Source organism: Mobula birostris, chromosome 3 (assembly GCF_030028105.1).
Source record: "Mobula birostris isolate sMobBir1 chromosome 3, sMobBir1.hap1, whole genome shotgun sequence".
Taxonomy (NCBI): Eukaryota; Metazoa; Chordata; class Chondrichthyes; order Myliobatiformes; family Myliobatidae; genus Mobula; species Mobula birostris.
The window spans coordinates 231,449,028-231,467,038 of NC_092372.1; the positions used below are offsets into that span (position 1 = coordinate 231,449,028).

At 44.8% G+C, this 18,011-nt stretch overlaps 1 protein-coding gene across 1 annotated transcript in view; it reads right to left on the bottom strand.

Moving 5' to 3' along the window:
* scrib (scribble planar cell polarity protein) overlaps window positions 1-18,011 on the bottom strand; it is a 353,260-nt gene that overhangs the window by 283,162 nt on the left and 52,087 nt on the right. The gene's annotated exons all lie outside the window — the stretch shown is intronic.

The following is an 18,011-nucleotide window of genomic DNA, read 5'->3' on the forward strand; positions in this document are numbered from 1 at the left end:
AATGAAATTTCCAGATCCCTGTGTACTACCACACTCAGTGCCCTACCGTTCACTATGTAAGACCTACCCCGTTTGGTCCTCCTCATACTTGTCTGCATTAAATCCCAGTCACCATTTTTCAGCCCATTTTTCCAGCTGGTCCAGATCCCTCTGCAAGCTTTGATAGTCTTTTTCGCTGTCCACTACACCCCCAATCCTCATGTCATCCGCAAATATGCTGACCCAATTAACCACATTATCATCTAGATCTTTGATATAGATGACAAACCCAGCACCAATCCCTGTGGCATACCATTAGTCACAGATGTCCAGTCAAAGAGACAACCATCTACAACCATAACGCCAAACTCCAATCCAAATTAGTGCCTCGGGGCAGCACAGTAGCATAATGGTTAGCACAACACAGACGATCCAAGTTCATTTCCCGCTACGGCCTGTAAGGAGTCTGTACCTTCTCCCTGTAATCACATGGGTTTTCCCCGAGTGTTCTGGTTTCCTCCCACAGACCAAAGCTGTATGGGTTGGTAGGTTAATTGGTCAGTGTAAGCTGTCCTGTGATTAGGCTTGGGTTAAATCGGGGGATAACTGGGCAGCATGGCGCAAAGGGCCAGAAGGGCCTACTCTGCGTTGTATCTCAATAAATAAATAAGCCTCATTTGGAATGTCAAGCCACTGAACTTTCTTGAGAAACCCCCCATGAAGAAACCTGTTAAACATCCATGCAGACATCTACTGCCTTGGCTTCATCAACCCTTCAGTAACATTCTGGAAAAAAATTTTACAAGATTTATTAGACACAGCTTACCTTGCACAAAGCCATAATGACTATCCATAATCAATCCGTCTATTGAAATACGTGTATATCCAGTCCCACAGAATACCTACCAATAATTTTCCACTACTAAAATCGGGCTCATTGGCCTAGAACTTCCTGGCTTATTCTTGAGAGACTTTTTTGAGCACTGGGACAACACCTATCCTCCAATCCTCTGGTACCTCACCTGTCACGAAGGATGATTCAAATATTTCTGCTACAGCCTCCACTGTCTCCCACAGAGTCCAAGGGAATACCTTGTCAGGCCCTGCAGATCTGTTCAGCCTAATTTGCCTCAGGACATCAAACACCACCTCCTCTATGATCTGTCGAGGGTTCATGACCTCACTGCTACTTTGCCTCATTTCTATAAACTCTGTGTCCATCTCCTCGACAGTACATATGCAAAAAATCCATTAACGATCTCCCCCATCATAAATTACCACTTTGATCTACCAAAGGACCAATTTTGTCCCAATGCAATCCTTTTGATCTTAATATGTCTGTAGAACCCCTTGCATTGTCTTTCATCTTCTCTGCCAGAACAACCCAATGCCTTCTTTTAGCAGTGTTCTCTTGCATTTCTGATACTTAAGCACCTCAATTGTTCCTACCTGCTTATACTTGCTATGCACCTCCCTTTTTATCTTAACCAGGGCCTCAACGTCTCTAGAAAACTGGCCCTGTGGCTCAGAAGGGTAGGGAAAGGAAGAAGAAGGCAGTAGTGATAGGGGACTCTTAGGGGATCAGACAGGCAATTCTGTGGACGCAGGAAAGAAACTCGGATGGTAGTTTGCCTCACAGATGCCAGGGTCCGGGATGTTTCAGAACGCGTCCAAGATACCCTGCAGTGGGAGGGAGAACAACCAGAGGTCGTGGTACATATTGGTATCAATGACGTAGGTAGGAAAAAGGAAGAGGTACTGAAAAAGAAAGTACAAGGAGTTAGGAAGGAAGTTGAGAAGCAGGACCACAAAGGTAGTAATCTTGGGATTACTGCCTGTGCCACGGGACAGTGAGTAGAGGAATAGAATGAGGGGGAGGATAAATGCGTGGCTGAGGGATTGGAGCAGGGGGCAGGGATTCAGATTTCTGGATCATTGGGACCTCTTTTGGGGCAGGTGTGACCTGTACAAAAAGGACGGGATGCACTTGAATCCCAGGGGGACCAATATCCTGGAGGGAAGATTTGCTAAGGCTACTTGGGGAGAGTTCAAACTAGAATTGCTGGGGGGTGGGAACTGAACTGAAGAGACTGGGGAAGAGGAGGTTGGCTCACTAATAGAAGAAGCTTGTAGACAGTGCTAGAGGGAGGATAGCAACACTCACAACACGCTGGAGGAACTCAGCAGGACGGGCAGCATCCGTGGAAACGATGAGTTGACGTTTCGGGCCGGAACCCTTTGGATAGGCAGGTGATAGAGAAGGGACGTGCTCAGACTGAAGGTTTCAGTTGTGTCTATTTTAACGTAAGGAGTATTGTGAACAAAGCAGATGAGCTTAGAGCGTGGATCAGTACTTGGAGCTATGATGTGGTGGTCATTACAGAGACTTGGATGGCTCAGGGACAGGAATGGTTACTTCAAGTGCCGGGTTTTAGATGTTTCGGAAAGGACAGGGAGGGAGGCAAAAGAGGTGGGGGCATGGCACTGTTGATCAGATATAGTGTCACGGCTGCAGAAAAGGTGGATGTCATGGAGGGATGGTCTACAGAGTCTCTGTGGAAGAGGACGGGGTCAATAACTTTACCGGGTGTTCTTTATAGGCCGCCTAATAGTAACAGGGATATCGAGGAGCAGACAGGGAGACAGATCCTGGAAAGGTGTAATAATAACAGAGTTGTTGTGATGCAAGATTTTAATTTCCCAAATATCAATTGGCATCTCACTAGAGCAAGGGGTTTAGATGGGGTAGAGTTTGTTAGGTGTGTTCAGGAAGGATTCTTGACACAATATGTAGATATGCCTACTAGAAGAGAGGCTGTACTTGATCTGGTATTGGGAAATGAACCTGGTCAGGTGTCAGATCTCTCAGTGGGAGAGCATTTTGGAGATAGTGGTCATACTTCCATCTCCTCTACAATAGCATTGGAGAGAGATAGGAACAGACAAGTTAGACAAGTGTTTAATTGGAGTAAGGGGAATTGTGAGGCTATCAGGCAGGAAATTGGAAGCTTAAATTGCGAACAGATGTTCTCAGGGAAAAGTACGGAAGAAATGTGGGAAATGTTCAGGGGATACTTGTGTGGAGTTCTGCATAGGTACTTTCCAATGAGACAGGGAAGTTATGGTAGGGTACAGGAACTGTGGTGTACAAAGGCTGTAATAAATCTAGTCAAGAAGAAAAGAAAAGCTTACAAAAGGTTCAGAGGGCTGGGTAATGTTAGAGATCTAGAAGATCATAAGGCTTACAGGAAGGAGCTTAAGGAAATTAGGAGAGCCAGAAGGGGCCATGAGAAGGCCTTGGTGGGCAGGATTAAGGAAAACCCCAAGGCATTCTACAAGTATGTGAAGACCAAGAGGATAGGACGTGAAAGAATAGGACCTATCAAGTGTGACAGTGGGAAAGTATGTATGGAACCAGAGGAAATAGCAGAGGTACTTAATGAATACTTTACTTCAGTATTCACCATGGAAAAGGATCTTGATGATTGTAGTGATGACTTGCAACAGACTGAAAAGCTTGCGCATGTAGATATTAAGAAAGAGGATGTGCTGGAGCTTTTGGAAAGCATCAAGTTGGATAAGTTGCTGGGACCGGATGAGATGTACCCCAGGCTACTGTGGGAGGAGAGGGAGGAGATTGCTAAGCCTCTGGCAATAATCTTTGCATCATCAATAGAGATGGGAGAGGTTACGGAGGATTGGAGGGTTGCAGATGTTGTTCCTTTATTGAAGAAAGGGAGTAGACATAGCCCAGGAAATTATAGACCAGGGAGTCTTACTTCAGTGGTTGGTAAGTTGATGGAGGAGATCTTAAGAGGCAGGACTTATGAACATTTGGAGAGGTATATTCTGATTAGGAATCGTCAGCATGGCTTTGTCAAGGGCAGGTCATGCCTTACGAGCCTGATTGAATTTTTTGAGGATGTGACTGAAGACATTGATGAAGGTAGGGCAGTAGATATAGTGTATATGGATTTCAGCAAGGCATTTTATAAGGTACCCCATGCAAGGCTTATTGAGAAAGCAAGGAGGCATGGGATCCAAGGGGACATTGCTTTGTGGATCCAGAACTGGCTTGCCCACAGAAGGCAAAGAGTGATTGTAGACAGGTCATATTCTGCATGGAGGTCGGTCACCAGTGGAGTGCCTCAGGGATCTGTTCTGGGACCCTCACTGTTCATGATTTTTATAAATGACCTGGATGAAGAAGTGGAGGGATGGGTTAGTAAATTTGCTGATGACACAAAGGTTGGAGGTGTTGTGGATAGTGTGGAGGGCTGTCAGAGGTTACAGCAGGATGAGAAGGGCAGATGGAGTTCAACCCAGATAAGTGTGAAGTGGTTCATTTTGGTAGGTCAAATATGATGGCAGAGTATAGTACAAGACTCTTGGCAGTGTGGAGGATCAGAGGGATCTTGGGGTCTGAGTCCATAGGATGCTCAAAGCAGCTGCACAAGTTGTCACTGTGGTTAAGAAGGCGTACGGTGTATTGGCCTTCATCAATCGTGGGATTGAATTTAGAAGCCAAGAGGTAATGTTGCAGCTATATGGGACCCTGGTCAGACCCCACTTGGAGTACTGTGCTCAGTTCTGGTCGTCTCACTACAGGAAGGATGTGGAAACCATAGGAAGGGTGCAGAGGAGATTTACAAGGATGTTGCCTGGATTGGTGAGCGTGCCTTATGAGAATAGATTGAGTGAACTTGGCCTTTTCTCCTTGGAGCGACGGAAGATGAGAGGTGACCTGATAGAGGTGTATAAGATGATGAGAGGCATTGATCGTGTGGATAGAACATAGAATAGTACAGCACAGTACAGGCCCTTCAGCCCACATTGTTGTGCCGACCCTCAAACTCTGCCTCCCATATAACCCCCCCATCTTAAATTCCTCCATATACCTGTCTAGTAGTCTCTTAAACTTCACTAGTGTATCTGCCTCCACCACTGATTCAGGCAGTGCATTCCACGCACCAACCACTCTCTGAGTAAAAAACATTCCTCTCATATCCCCCTTGAACTTCCCACCCCTTATCTTAAAGCCATGTCCTCTTGTATTGAGCAGTGGTGCCCTGGGGAAGAGGCGCTGGCTATCCACTCTATCTATTCCTCTTATTATCTTGTACACCTCTATCATGTCTCCTCTCATCCTCCTTCTCTCCAAACAGTAAAGCCCTAGCTCCCTTAATCTCTGTTCATAATCCATACTCTCTGAACCAGGCAGCATCCTGATAAATCTCCTCTGTACCCTTTCCAATGCTTCCACATCCTTCCTATAGTGAGGCGACCAGAACTGGACAAAGTACTCCAAGTGTGGCCTAACCAGAGTTTTACAGAGCTGCAGCATTACATCGCGACTCTTAAACTCTATCCCTCGACTTATGAAAGCTAACACCCCATAAGCTTTCTTAACTACCCTATCTACCTGTGAGGCAAATTTCAGGGATCTATGGACATGTACCCCTAGATCCCTCTGCTCTTCCACACTACCAAGTATCCTGCCATTTACTTTGTACTCTGCCTTGGAGTACCACCTCACACTTCTCTGGGTTGAACTCCATCTGCCACTTCTCAGCCCACTTCTGCAACCTATCAATAGTCAGAAGCTTTTTCCCAGGGCTGAAATGGTTGCCACAAGAGGACACAGGTTTAAGGTGCAGGGGAGTAGGTACAGAGGAGATGTCAGGGGTAAGTTTTTTTACTCAGAGAGTGGTGAGTGCGTGGAATGGGCTGCCAGCAACGATGGTGGAAGCAGACACGATAGGGTCTTTTAAGAGACTTTTGGATAGGTACATGGAGCTTAGAAAAATAGAGGGCTATGGGTAAGCCGAGTAATTTCTAAGCTAGGGACATGTTCAGCACAAATTTGTGGGCCAAAGGGCCTATACTGTGCTGTAGGTTTTCTGTTTCTTTGTAAAACCAAGGTTGCCTAAATCTATTATCCTTGCCTTTTATTTTAACAGGCATATACAAGCTTTGTACCATCAAAATTTCACTCTCAAAGACTTCCCACTTACCAAGTACACCTTTGCCTGAAAACCTCTGGCCCATTGAGCCTGCTTTGCCATTCAAAAAGATCATGGCTGATCTGACCATGGATTCATCTCTTTAGTCCTGTACCAATCCACACTTGCCAAATCCTTTCTGCTATCATCAAAATTGGCTTTTCTTCAATTTAGAATTTTGACCAGAGTTATCATTTCCTATAATTATCTTCAAACTCATGGCATTATGACTACTATATGCAAAGTGTTCACCGACAGAAACTTCTGTCACCTGCCCTGTCTTATTCCCAAATACCAGATGCGGAATTACATTCTATCTCGTTGGAACTTCTATGTACCGATTAAGGAGACATTCCTGAACACATTAGGATTGAGTTTGTCAATTTCGTCCTTTTTCAGTATGGGAACCACAGTCAATACACAGCAAGTTAAAATCACTGACTATAACAACCTTATGTTTCTTGCAACAATGTGCAATCTCTAGAAATTTGTTCCTCTTAGTCCCGCAGACTTCGGAGGGCTAAAAGGCGACATGAAGTTACTCCAGCAAACAAGGAGAAGCAGAATCCTAATGGATTCGACAGATCTGTTAAGAGCAAAAGGATTGCAAGGGGCAAAATTGGTCGTCTAGAAGATCAGAATGGTAATCCACGTGTGGAACCAAAACAAATGGAGGAGATCTTAAATAAATTTCAGGCATCCTTATTTACTCAGGAGATGGGCACGGAGTCTATAGAAGTCAGGCAAAGCAGCATCAATTTCATGGACCCTGTACAGATCAAGGAGGAGATGATGTTTGCTAACCTGAGGCAAATAAATGTGTGGACTATTTTCTAAACAGGGAGAAAATCCAAACATCTGCGATGCAAAGGGACTTGGGGAGGCCTTGTGCAAAACACCCTAAAGGTTGACATGCAGGTTGAGTTGGTGGTGAGGAAGGCAAATGCAAGGCTAGCATTCATTTCAAGAGGTCTAAAATACAAGAGCAAGGATGTGATGCTGAGGGTTTATAAGGCACTGGTGAGATCTCACCTTGAATACGGTGAACAGTTTCGGGCTCCTCATCCTGGAAGAGATGTGCTGGTATTGGAGAGGGTCCAGAGGAGGTTCACAAGGATGATTCCAGGAATGAAAGGGTTATCATACGAGTAATGTTTGATGGCTCTGGGGCTGTACTTGCTGGAATTTAGAAGGATGAGGAGGGAACTCATTGAAACTTTTCAAATGTTGAAAGGACTAGAGAATAGATATGGAAAGGACATTTCCCATAGTGGGAGAGTCTAGGACAAGAGGGCACAGCCTCAGGAAAGAGGGACTTCTGTTCAAAAAAGTGAAGTGGAGAAATTTTTTTAGTCAGAGGGTGATGAATTTGTGGAATTTGTTTGCCACATGCAGCTGTGGAGGACAGGTCGTTGGGTGTATTTAAGGTAGAGATCGAAGGGTTCTTGATTGGACATGGCATCAAAGGTTTCGGGGAGAAGGCCGGAAAATGGGGTTGAAGAGGAGAAAAAAAGGATCAGCCATGATCGTATGGCAGAGCAGACTCGATGGGCCAAATGGCCTAATTCTGCTCCTATGTCTTATGGTTTTATGGTCTAAATCAAGGTGGATAAATCCCCAGGACCTGGCAATGTGTTTTCACAGATCCTACAGCAGGCAAGTTCAGAAATTGACGGGGCTCTAGCACAAATACTTAAATCATCCTCAGTGACAGGAGAACTACCAGAGCACTGGAGGATAGCCAATGTTGTTCCACTATTTAAAAATGCTCTAAACATAAACGAGGAAATTATAGGCTGGTGAGTCTTGACATCACTTGTGGAAAAGTCATTGGAAAATATTCTGAGGGACCAGACACTAGACACTAGAATACTACAGCACAGTACAGGCCCTTCGGCCCTCGATATTGTGCCGACCCATATATTCCTAAAAAAAGTACTAAACCCACACTACCCGTAACCCTCTATTTTATATGGGTACTTGAATAGACGTGGACTGATAGCACAGATAGGGAGAAGGTCCTTGGGAAACTGAGAAGTCTGAAAGTGAACAAGTTGCCGGGACTAGAAGGTGTTCAGGGTTCTGAAAGAGATGGCTGAAGATATTGTGGACGTATTAGTAATTATCTTTCAAGAATCACAAGATTCTGGAATAGTTCTGGAAGATTGGAAAACTGCAAATATCACTCCACTCTTCAAGAAGGAAGAGGGGCAGACGAAAGGAAACTATAGCCAGTTAGTCTGACCTTAGTGGTTGGGAAGATGTTGGAGTCAATGTTAAGGATGTGGTTTCAAGATACTTGGGGCCACATGATAAAACAGGCCGCATTCAGCGTGGTTTCCTCAAGAGAAAATCTTGCTTGACAAGTCTGTTGGAAATCTTTGAAGAGATAACAAGCAGAATAGACAAAAGAAAATCAGTTGATGTTGTGTACTGGATTTTCAGAAGGCCTTTGACAAGGTGCCTCACATGAGGCTGCTTAACAAGCTACAAACTACATGGTATTACAGGAAAAATTCTAGCATGGATAAAACAGTGGCTGACTGGCAGGAAAAGTGGGACTGACGGAAGCTTTTTCTGATTGCCTACCGGTGATTAGTGATGTTCCACAGGGTCTGTGTTGGGATTGATTCTTTTCACGTCATATGTCAATGATTTGGATGATGGAATTGAGAGCTTTGCTGCAAAGTTTGCAGACAATACGAAGATAGATGGATGGGCAGATAGCTTTGAAGAAGTAGAGAGGCTACAGCAGGACTTAGACAGATAAGGAGAATGGGCAAAGAAGTGGCAGATGGAATACAGTATCGGGAAGTGCACAGTCATGCACTTTGGTAGAAGAAATGAAAGGGTTGACTATTTTCTACCTGTAGGAAAAATACAAAAAACTGAGGTGCAAAGGGACTTGTGCAGGGTTCCCTAAAGGTTAATTTGCAGGTTTGAGTCTGTGGTGAGGAAGGCAAATGCAATGTTAGCATTCATTTCAAAAGGACTAGAATATAACAGCAAGAGTGTAATGTTGAAACTTTATACAGCACTGGTGAGGGCTTACTTGGAGGATTGTCAGCAGTTTTAGACAATAGATAATAGATGCAGTAGTAGGCCATACGGCCCTTCGAGCCGGCACCGCCATTCACTGTGATCATGGCTGATCATCCACAACCAGTGTTTTGGGGCCATTATCTCAGAAGGATGGACTGAAACTAGACAGGGTTCAAAGGAGGTTCACGAAAATGATTCCAGGTTTGAATACCTTGCCATATGAAGAGCGTCTGATGGCTCTGGGCCTGTATTCACAGGAATTCAGAAGAATGAGGGGTGACCTCATGCAAACCTATCGAATGGTGAAAGTCCTTGATAGAGAGGACATGGAGAGGATGTTTCCTGTGGTGGGAGAGTCTAAAACCAGAGGACACAGCCTCGGAATACAATGGTGTCCTTTTAGAACAGAGATGAGGAGGAATGTCTTTAGCCAGAGATGAGTATCTGTGAAATTCTTTGCCACAGTCAGCTATGGAGCTCAAGTCTTTATGTATATTTAAGGCAGAGGTTGACAGATTCTTGATTGGTCAGGACATGAAGAGATATAGGGAAGGCAGGAGACTGGGGCTGAGAAGAAAATTGGATCAGCCATGATGAAATTGTGGAGCATACTCAATGAGCAAAATGACCAAATTCTGCTCCCATATCTCATAGTCCTATGGAAAGTGCCACCACAGGTAGATGGGGTTGTAAAGAAAGCTTCGGGCACACTGGCCTTCATAAATCAATGTACTGACTACAGGAAATGGGATGTTATGCTGAAATTGCATAAGACATTAGTGAGGCCTACCATTTGGAGTGCTGTGTGCAGTTTTGGTCACCCACCTACAGGAAAGATGTGAACAATGTTGAAAGTGCAAAGAGAAGATTTCTAAGGATGTTGCTGGGTCTGGAGGACCTGAGTTATAAGGAAAGTTTGAATAAGTCAAGACTTAATTCCCGAGAATGTAGAGGATTGAGGAGATATGAAAGGGTATGCAAAATTATGAGTTTAGATAGGGTTCAATGTCACAAAAACGAAGGACTTGATAGCGGATTACAGGAGTAACGGAGACAAGCTAACCCCTATTGACATCAATGACACTGTAGTTGAGAAGGTGAGTATTTTCAAGTTCTTAGGTGTACACATCACCAAGGATCTCACCTGGACTGTGCATTGAAAAAAAGTACAGCAGCGCCTCTTTCACCTCAGACAGCGGAAGAAGTTTGGCATGAGTCCTCAGATCATCAGGAGTTTCTCGAGGGACTTTCTCCCATACTGTTAGGGGTTTAGATAGTTTAGAGTTTGCAAAATGTGTTCAGGAAAGTTTTCTAAATCAATATATAGAGGGACCAACTAGAGGGGATGCAATATTGGATGTCCTGTTAGGAAACAAGTTAGGACAAGTGACAGGGGTCTGTATAGGGGAGCACTTTGGTTCCAGTGATCATAACACCATTAGTTTCAACTTGATCATGGACAAGGATAGATCTGGTCCTAGGGTTGAGATTTTTAACTGGAAGGAGGCCAAATTTGAAGAAATGAGAAAGGATCTAAAAAGCGTGGATTGGGACAGGTTGTTCTCTGGCAAGGATGTGATCGGTAAGTGGGAAGCCTTCAAAGGAGAAATTTTGAGAGTGCAGAATTTGTATGTTCCTGTCAGGATTAAAGGCAAAGTGAATAGGAATAAGTAACCTTGGTTCTCAAGGGATATTGCAACTCTGAGAAAGAAAAAGAGGGAGTTGTATGACACATATATGAGAAGCAGGGAGTAAATAAGGTGCTTGAGGAGTATAAGAAGTGCAAGAAAATACTTAAGAAAGAAATCAGGAGTGCTAAAAGAAGACATGAGGTTGCATTGGCAGTCAAAGTGAAGGATAATCCAAAGAGCTTTTACAGGTATATTAAGAGCAAAAGGATTGTAAGGGATAAAATTGCTCCTCTTGAAGATCAGTGTGGTCGCCTATGTGTGAACCAAAGGAAATGGGGAAGATCTTAAATAGGTTTTTTGCGTCTGTATTTACTAAGGAAACTGGCATGAAGTCTATGGAATTAGGGGAAACAAGTAGTGAGATCATGGAAACTGTACAGATCGAAAAGGAGGAGGTCCTTGCTGTCTTGAGGAAAATTAAAGTGGATAAATCCCCGGGACCTGATAGGGCGTTCCCTCGGACCTTGAAGGAGACTGGTGTTGAAATTGCAGGGGCCCTGGCAGAAATATTTGAAATGTCGCTGTCTACAGGTGAGGTGCCGGAGGATTGGAGAGTGGCTCATGTTGTTCCGTTGTTTAAAAAAGGATCGAAAAGTAATCCGGGAAATTATAGGCCAGTAAGTTTAACGTCGGTAGTAGGTAAGTTATTGGAGGGAGTACTAAGAGACAGAATCTACAAGCGTTTGGATAGACAGGGACATTAGGAAGAGTCAACATGGCTTTGTGCGTGGCAGGTCATGTTTGACCAATCTATTGGGAGTTTTTCGAGGAGGTTACCAGGAAAGTGGATGAAGGGAAGGCAGTGGATATTGTCTACATGGACTTCAGTAAGGCCTTTGACAAGGTCCCGCATGGGAGGTTAGTTAGGAAAATTCAGTCGCTAGGTATACATGGAGAGGTGATAAATTGGATCAGACATTGGCTCAACGGAAGAAGCCAAAGAGTGGTAGTAGAGAATTGCTTCTCCGAGTGGAGGCCTGTGACTAGTGGTGTGCCACAGGAATCAGTGCTGGATCCATTGTTATTTGTCATCTATATCAATGATCTGGATGATAATGTGGTAAATTGGATCAGCAAATTTGCTGATGATACAAAGATTGGTATAGTAGACAGCGAGGAAGGTTTTCAGAGCCTGCAGAGGGACTTGGACCAGCTGGAAAAATGGGCTGAAAAATGGCAGATGGAGTTTAATGCAGACAAGTGTGAGGTATTGCACGTTGGAAGGACAAACCAAGGTAGAACATACAGGGTTAATGGTAAGGCACTGAGGAGTGCAGTGGAACAGAGGGATCTGGGAATACAGATACAAAATTCCCTAAAAGTGGCATCACAGGTAGATAGGGTTGTAAAGAGAGCTTTTGGTACATTGGCCTTTATTAATCAAAGTATTGAGTATAAGAGCTGGAATGTCATGATGAGGTTGTATAAGGCATTGGTGAGGCCGAATCTGGAGTATTGTGTTCAGTTTTGGTCACCAAATTACAGGAAGGATATAAATAAGGTCGAAAGAGTGCAGAGAAGGTTTACAAGGTTGTTGCCGGGACTTGAGAAACTCAGTTACAGAGAAAGGTTGAATAGGTTAGGACTTTATTCCCTGGAGCGTAGAAGAGTGAGGGGAGACTTGATAGAGGTATATAAAATTATGATGGGTATAGATAGAGTGAATGCAAGCAGGCTTTTTCCACTGAGGCAAGGGGAGAAAAAAACCAGAGGACATGGGTTAAGGGTGAGGGGGGAATAGTTTAAAGGGAACATTGGGGGGGGGGGGCTTCTTCACACAGAGAGTGGTGGGAGTGTGGAATGAGCTGCCAGACGAGGTGGTAAATGCGGGTTCTTTTTTGACATTTAAGAATAAATTGGACAGATACATGGATGGGAGGTGTATGGAGGGATATGGTCCGTGTGCAGGTCAGTGGGACTAGGCAGAAAATGGTTTGGCACAGCCAAGAAGGGCCAAAAGGCCTGTTTCTGTGCTGTAGTTTCTATGGCATCACTGAGAGCATCCTAACTGGCTGTGTCACCACTTGCTATGGGAATTGTACCACCCCAAATCGCAGGGCACTGCAGAGAGTGGTGCAGACAGCCCAGCACATCTACGGGTGTGAACTTTACTCTACTCAGGACATTTACAGCAGCAGATTCATAAAGTCGACCCAGAGGATCATCAGGGACCCCAACCACTGTTTCAGCTGCTTCCGTCTGCAAACGGTACCGCAGCATTGGGGCCAAGACCAACAGGCTATGGGACAGCTTCTTTAACTAGGTCATCAGACTAATCAATATCCATTGATCTGATGCATATCTGACTGTACATACGTGTATACAAAACAATTCTGTATACATTCTTAGTGTTGGGGCAATATCCTCCCACACTTCCCTCCCATGACGGAGGTGGTGGTGCATGTAAGCTCGATTTCAACTTTTAAGTGAATTTAGATATGGTACATGGATGGTAGGGGTATGGAGGGCAACACACACAAAATGCTTGAGGAACTGAGCAACACCAGGCAGAATCTATGGAAAAAAAGTACAGTTGACGTTTCAGGCTGAAACCCTTTGGCAGGACCTCCTACATAAATATACATAAAGTCCTAGCCTCCACAGATGCCTCTGGCAAAGAATTCCACAGATTCACCACTCACTAGCTAAAGCAATTCCTCTCATCTCTTTTCTGAAAGGACACCCTTCTGGGGCTGTGGGCTCTGGTCGTGGACTCTCCCACCATAGGAAACATCCTCTGCACATCCAATCCTTCGAGACCTTTCGCCATTCGATAGGTTTCAGTGAGGTCACCCCTCATTCTTCTGAATTCCACTGAATACAGGCCCAGAGCCCTCAAATGCTCTTCATATGACAAGTGGTTTAATCCTGGAATAATTTTCGTGAACCTCCCTTGAACCTTCTCCAGTTTGAACACATCCCTTCTAAGATAAGGGGCCCAAAGCCTCACTAAATGAGCTCTCCAGTTGATCCTGACTGAGCACTACCATGAGATTTTCCCCTGATAATGCCACACTCCCCTTTAATCACACCTTGAATAATTTAGGCCTCTAATATTGAGCTGCCAGTTCCATCCCTCCTGCAACCAAGTCTCACAAATGGCTACAATATCATAATTCCAGGTGTTGATCCATGCACTGAGCTCATCTGTCTTTCTTAAATAGTTCTTGCATTGAAATATTTGTAGCTGAGAACAGTAGTCCCACCGCGGTCAAACTATTACTTTCTGCCTTTGCCTGAGGTCTTAACCACATCTGTGTTGAGAATCACCCTACTATCTGTTCAAACACTCTGGTTCCCATCTTCCTGCAACCCCCCCCCCCCCCCCCCATGCAGCACAGCACAAGCAAACCATTCTGCTAGGTTGTTCACTCCCTCTCGTGCAGGTGCAATCCATCTTTTCTGGACAGGTCCCACCCCCCTCCCCCCGGATGAAAGCCCAATGATCCAAAGATCTGAATTCCTCTGAAGGTTGTTGGGTGTTGGTGTTCAGAGGGGCCAGGGTAACAGGCAGTTGGCGATCAGGAGGTCAACAGGTACAGTATCTCAGCATTTATTACAAGATTTAAAGACAAACATAAGAACAGTATGGTCTTCTTCTGAGGCTATGTGAGACCATGTCTGGAATGCTTTGTACCCAAGTAGGAATGAACCTGTGACACTGCGAGTCACAGGGAGCCAGTTATACCTCACAGGAACTGAGCCTGTTGGCTGAGCATCACTCTTTGTATCATCTACACCGATCACATTATTTCATGTTAGCACCAGATCCTCCTCCGCTGTGCCTATCAAGTGCCTGCCTTTTAGTCGTCTGATTGGATCGGACACCACCACAACCTGTGGCAACACCTGTGTAAGAGGTTAATCCTCAGATCCCCTCCAACAGAGATTTGCTTTATTCTTCACATATACATCAAAACATACAGCACAATGCATCGTTTGCATCAACAGGCAACACAGTCCAATGAAGTACAAGGGGCAGCCCGCAAGTGTCACCAACACAGCGTGCTCACAACTCAGTAATCCTAGCTCAAATATCATTAGAATGTGCAAGGAAACTGGAGCACCCAGAGGTAATCCACGTAGTCATACCATCTCCTCATGTACAGCGCTGACCCTACAAATGATTACACAAAATGCCTCAAGCTGTAATATTGCTTGCAGTAATGTGATTTTAACATCACATAATGCCGAATCACATAATTACCTAGGGTTATCCATCGACCTCCGTTCCACGTACCTATCAAGAATCTCTTAAAAGACCCTATTGTATTCGCCTCCATCACTGTCACCGGCAGCCCATTCCACACACTCACCAATCTCCGAGTAAAAAACACTTACCCCTGACATCTCCTCTATACCTACTTCCATGCACCTTAAAACTGTCCCCGCTCATGTTAGCCATTTCAGCCCTGGGAAAAAGCCTCCGACTATCCTCACGATCAATGCCTCTCATTATCTTATACACCTCTATCAGGTCACCTCTCACCCTCCGCCGCTCCAAGAAAAGGCCAAGTTCATTGAACCTACTCTGAAAAGGCATGCTCCCCAATCCAGGCAACATTCTTGTAAATCTCCTCTGCACCCTTTTTATGGCTTCCACATCCTTCCTGTAGTGAGGTGACCAGAACTGAGCACAATACTCCAAGTGGGGTCTGACCAGGGTACCTCTCAGCTCTTGAACTCAATCCTACGGTTGATGAAGGCTAATGCACCATATGTCTTCTTAACCATACAGTCAACCTGCGCAACAGATTTGAGTGTCCTATCAACTCGAACCCCAAGATCCCTCTGATCCTCCACACTGCCAAGAGTCTTACCATTAATACTATATTCTGCCATCATATTTCACCTACCAAAATGAACCCTCACACTTATCTGTGTTGAACTCCATCTGCCAATTCTCAGCCCAATTTTGCATCCCATTGAAGTCCCGCTGTAACCTCTGACAGCCCTCCACACTATCCACAACACCCCCGACCTTTGTGTCATCAGCAAATTGACTAACTCATCCTTCATTTCCTCATCCAGGTCATTTAAAAAAAAAATCACAAAGAGAAGGTGTCCCAGAACAGAATGATGTTACCATGCAAGAACCTTTACCGTGCAGGTACTCTTTAAAACCTGCCCTACCTGGCACCACCTCCTGATCTTACACCCATCCACAACCCACCAATTGTCTCAGAATTCTCTCCATTCCCCTTCCCCTGTGGATGTAGACCATCTCACCTCTCCACTCTGAATCCAATTGCAGAGTCTTGACCAGAAACATCAACAGATGCTGTGCGACCTGCTGAGTTGCTACAGCACATTGTGTGTTGATTCCTTTAAAACTCCTTCCCCTCACCTTAAACCTGTGCTGCCTTTATTAATATCCTGGGACCATGGTTCTTTCTATCACCCTGTGTCTCATAATTGTCAGCCTCCTCTGCTTAAGAGACAGTAGATCCACTGCATCTTCACCAATCTCTCTTATTCAATCCTCAAAACAAAACCTTCATCACATTACAGCAAACAATATTACAGCTCAAGATATTCTGCAGTTCCAAGTTCAGTTCTGGTGTCGTTCCATAAGGAGTGTCTACAAGTCCTGCCCGTGGAATGCATGGGCTGCTTCAGTTCCCTCACAGTTCAAAGACATACCGCTTATGTTAATTGATTATTGTAAGTTGTCCCATGATGAGGTTAGGGCTCATCGGGATTGCTGGAGGCGGAGGGGGTCTACTCTGCACTGTATTACTACAATAAAACAAATTTAAGCTCCCGTGACACACTCATTTGTGGGTAGTGATTTGTTAATTCTGAAAGGGCAAGCTTCCAGACACCGTATTACTGTGGGAATAGCAAGGTATCCGACCACAAAACCCTGCAACACATCGTCAGGACTGGTGACAGAATCATTGGCGTCCCTCTCTCTCACCCGCACCCATCCAAGACATAAAGCAGGAGCACAGAGCCCTCAGCGTTGTCAAAGACCCGTCACATCTGTCCCAGTGTCTTTGGCCTCCTACCATCAGGCAAAAGCTGCTGTAGTTTAAGAACAAGGACGGTTAGGCTGGGTGATAAGATTCCTCTCCATGTCCACTCTATCTTAAGCTTTTCAATATTGGGTAACTTTCAATGAGATCTCCCCTCATTCTTCCAAACTCCAGTGAGTACAAGCCCAGAGGCATCAAGCGCTCCTCACAGTTATCCCTGTTGTTCCTGGGATCATTCTTGTGAACCTCCTCTGGATCCTCTCCAAATGCCAGCATATCCTTTCTTAGATAAGGGGCCCAAAACTGCTCACAATATTCCAAGGAGAGTCTAACCAATCCTTTATAAAGCCACCAAATAACTTGGATAAAAATGCTGTTGGTAAACTTCTGACGATACAAAGATTGGTGGCGTTATCGATAGTTTAGCAGATTGCCAGATACGGCTGGAGTTTAATCCAGCCAACTGTGACGCACTGCATTTTGAGAGATCAAATGTAAATGGACTGTTCACGGCTAATGGCAGGGTACAGAACAATGTTAATGTAAAGAGAGACAGTCCAAATTGATAGCTCTCTGAAAATGGCTGCACAGGTTGTTAGGATAGTGAACAAGGTGTACGTATGCTGCCCTATCGAATTCAGGGCTCATGAAGTTATGTTGGAGCATTATAAAACCCTTCTCCAAGAGGACCACAACCTTGTCATGATATGGAGGCTTGCATGCCTGAATAGCCCAGAGAGCTATGCTGGCTGGAGTTGTGGCTTTATACTTTAGTTCTTGGTAGGGCCACCCATGCCATACAGGTGAAAGGGTAGAGCGGTCCACCAGTTCACCAGATTTCAGTAGCTCGGCTCGGCTCGGCTCAGAACTAGCAGTCAACAAAACTATTATGGAAACAGCAATAAGCAATCCGTCTATATCAGTGTGCAAAGTCATTCCCAAGTCTTCACCTGTGATTTGCATGGCTGATAGCAGTAAAATCCGAGAGGAAGCTACCAGCATGATGAAGGAAGCCCTAATTACTGCCATGACCAAGGCCAAGGACAGAGATAGAGGACCTTCATTGCTCCAAACACCAGCGTAATGAACTTATAAAACCCTAGTTAAGCTGCATATACAGTATTGCATGCAGTGAGCACTGTGCAGACTTTTGGTCAGTTTGGCACAATATGGTGGGCTGAAAGGCCGCTCCTGTGTTGCAGTGTTCTGTATTCTACCTTGGTGAATGCCAGAACAAGTCTCTCAATGCCAGATTTTACATACTTGAGCAATGGGATCATTGGACCCTCTGGGGGAAATTGTGGAGAGCTATGATCGAA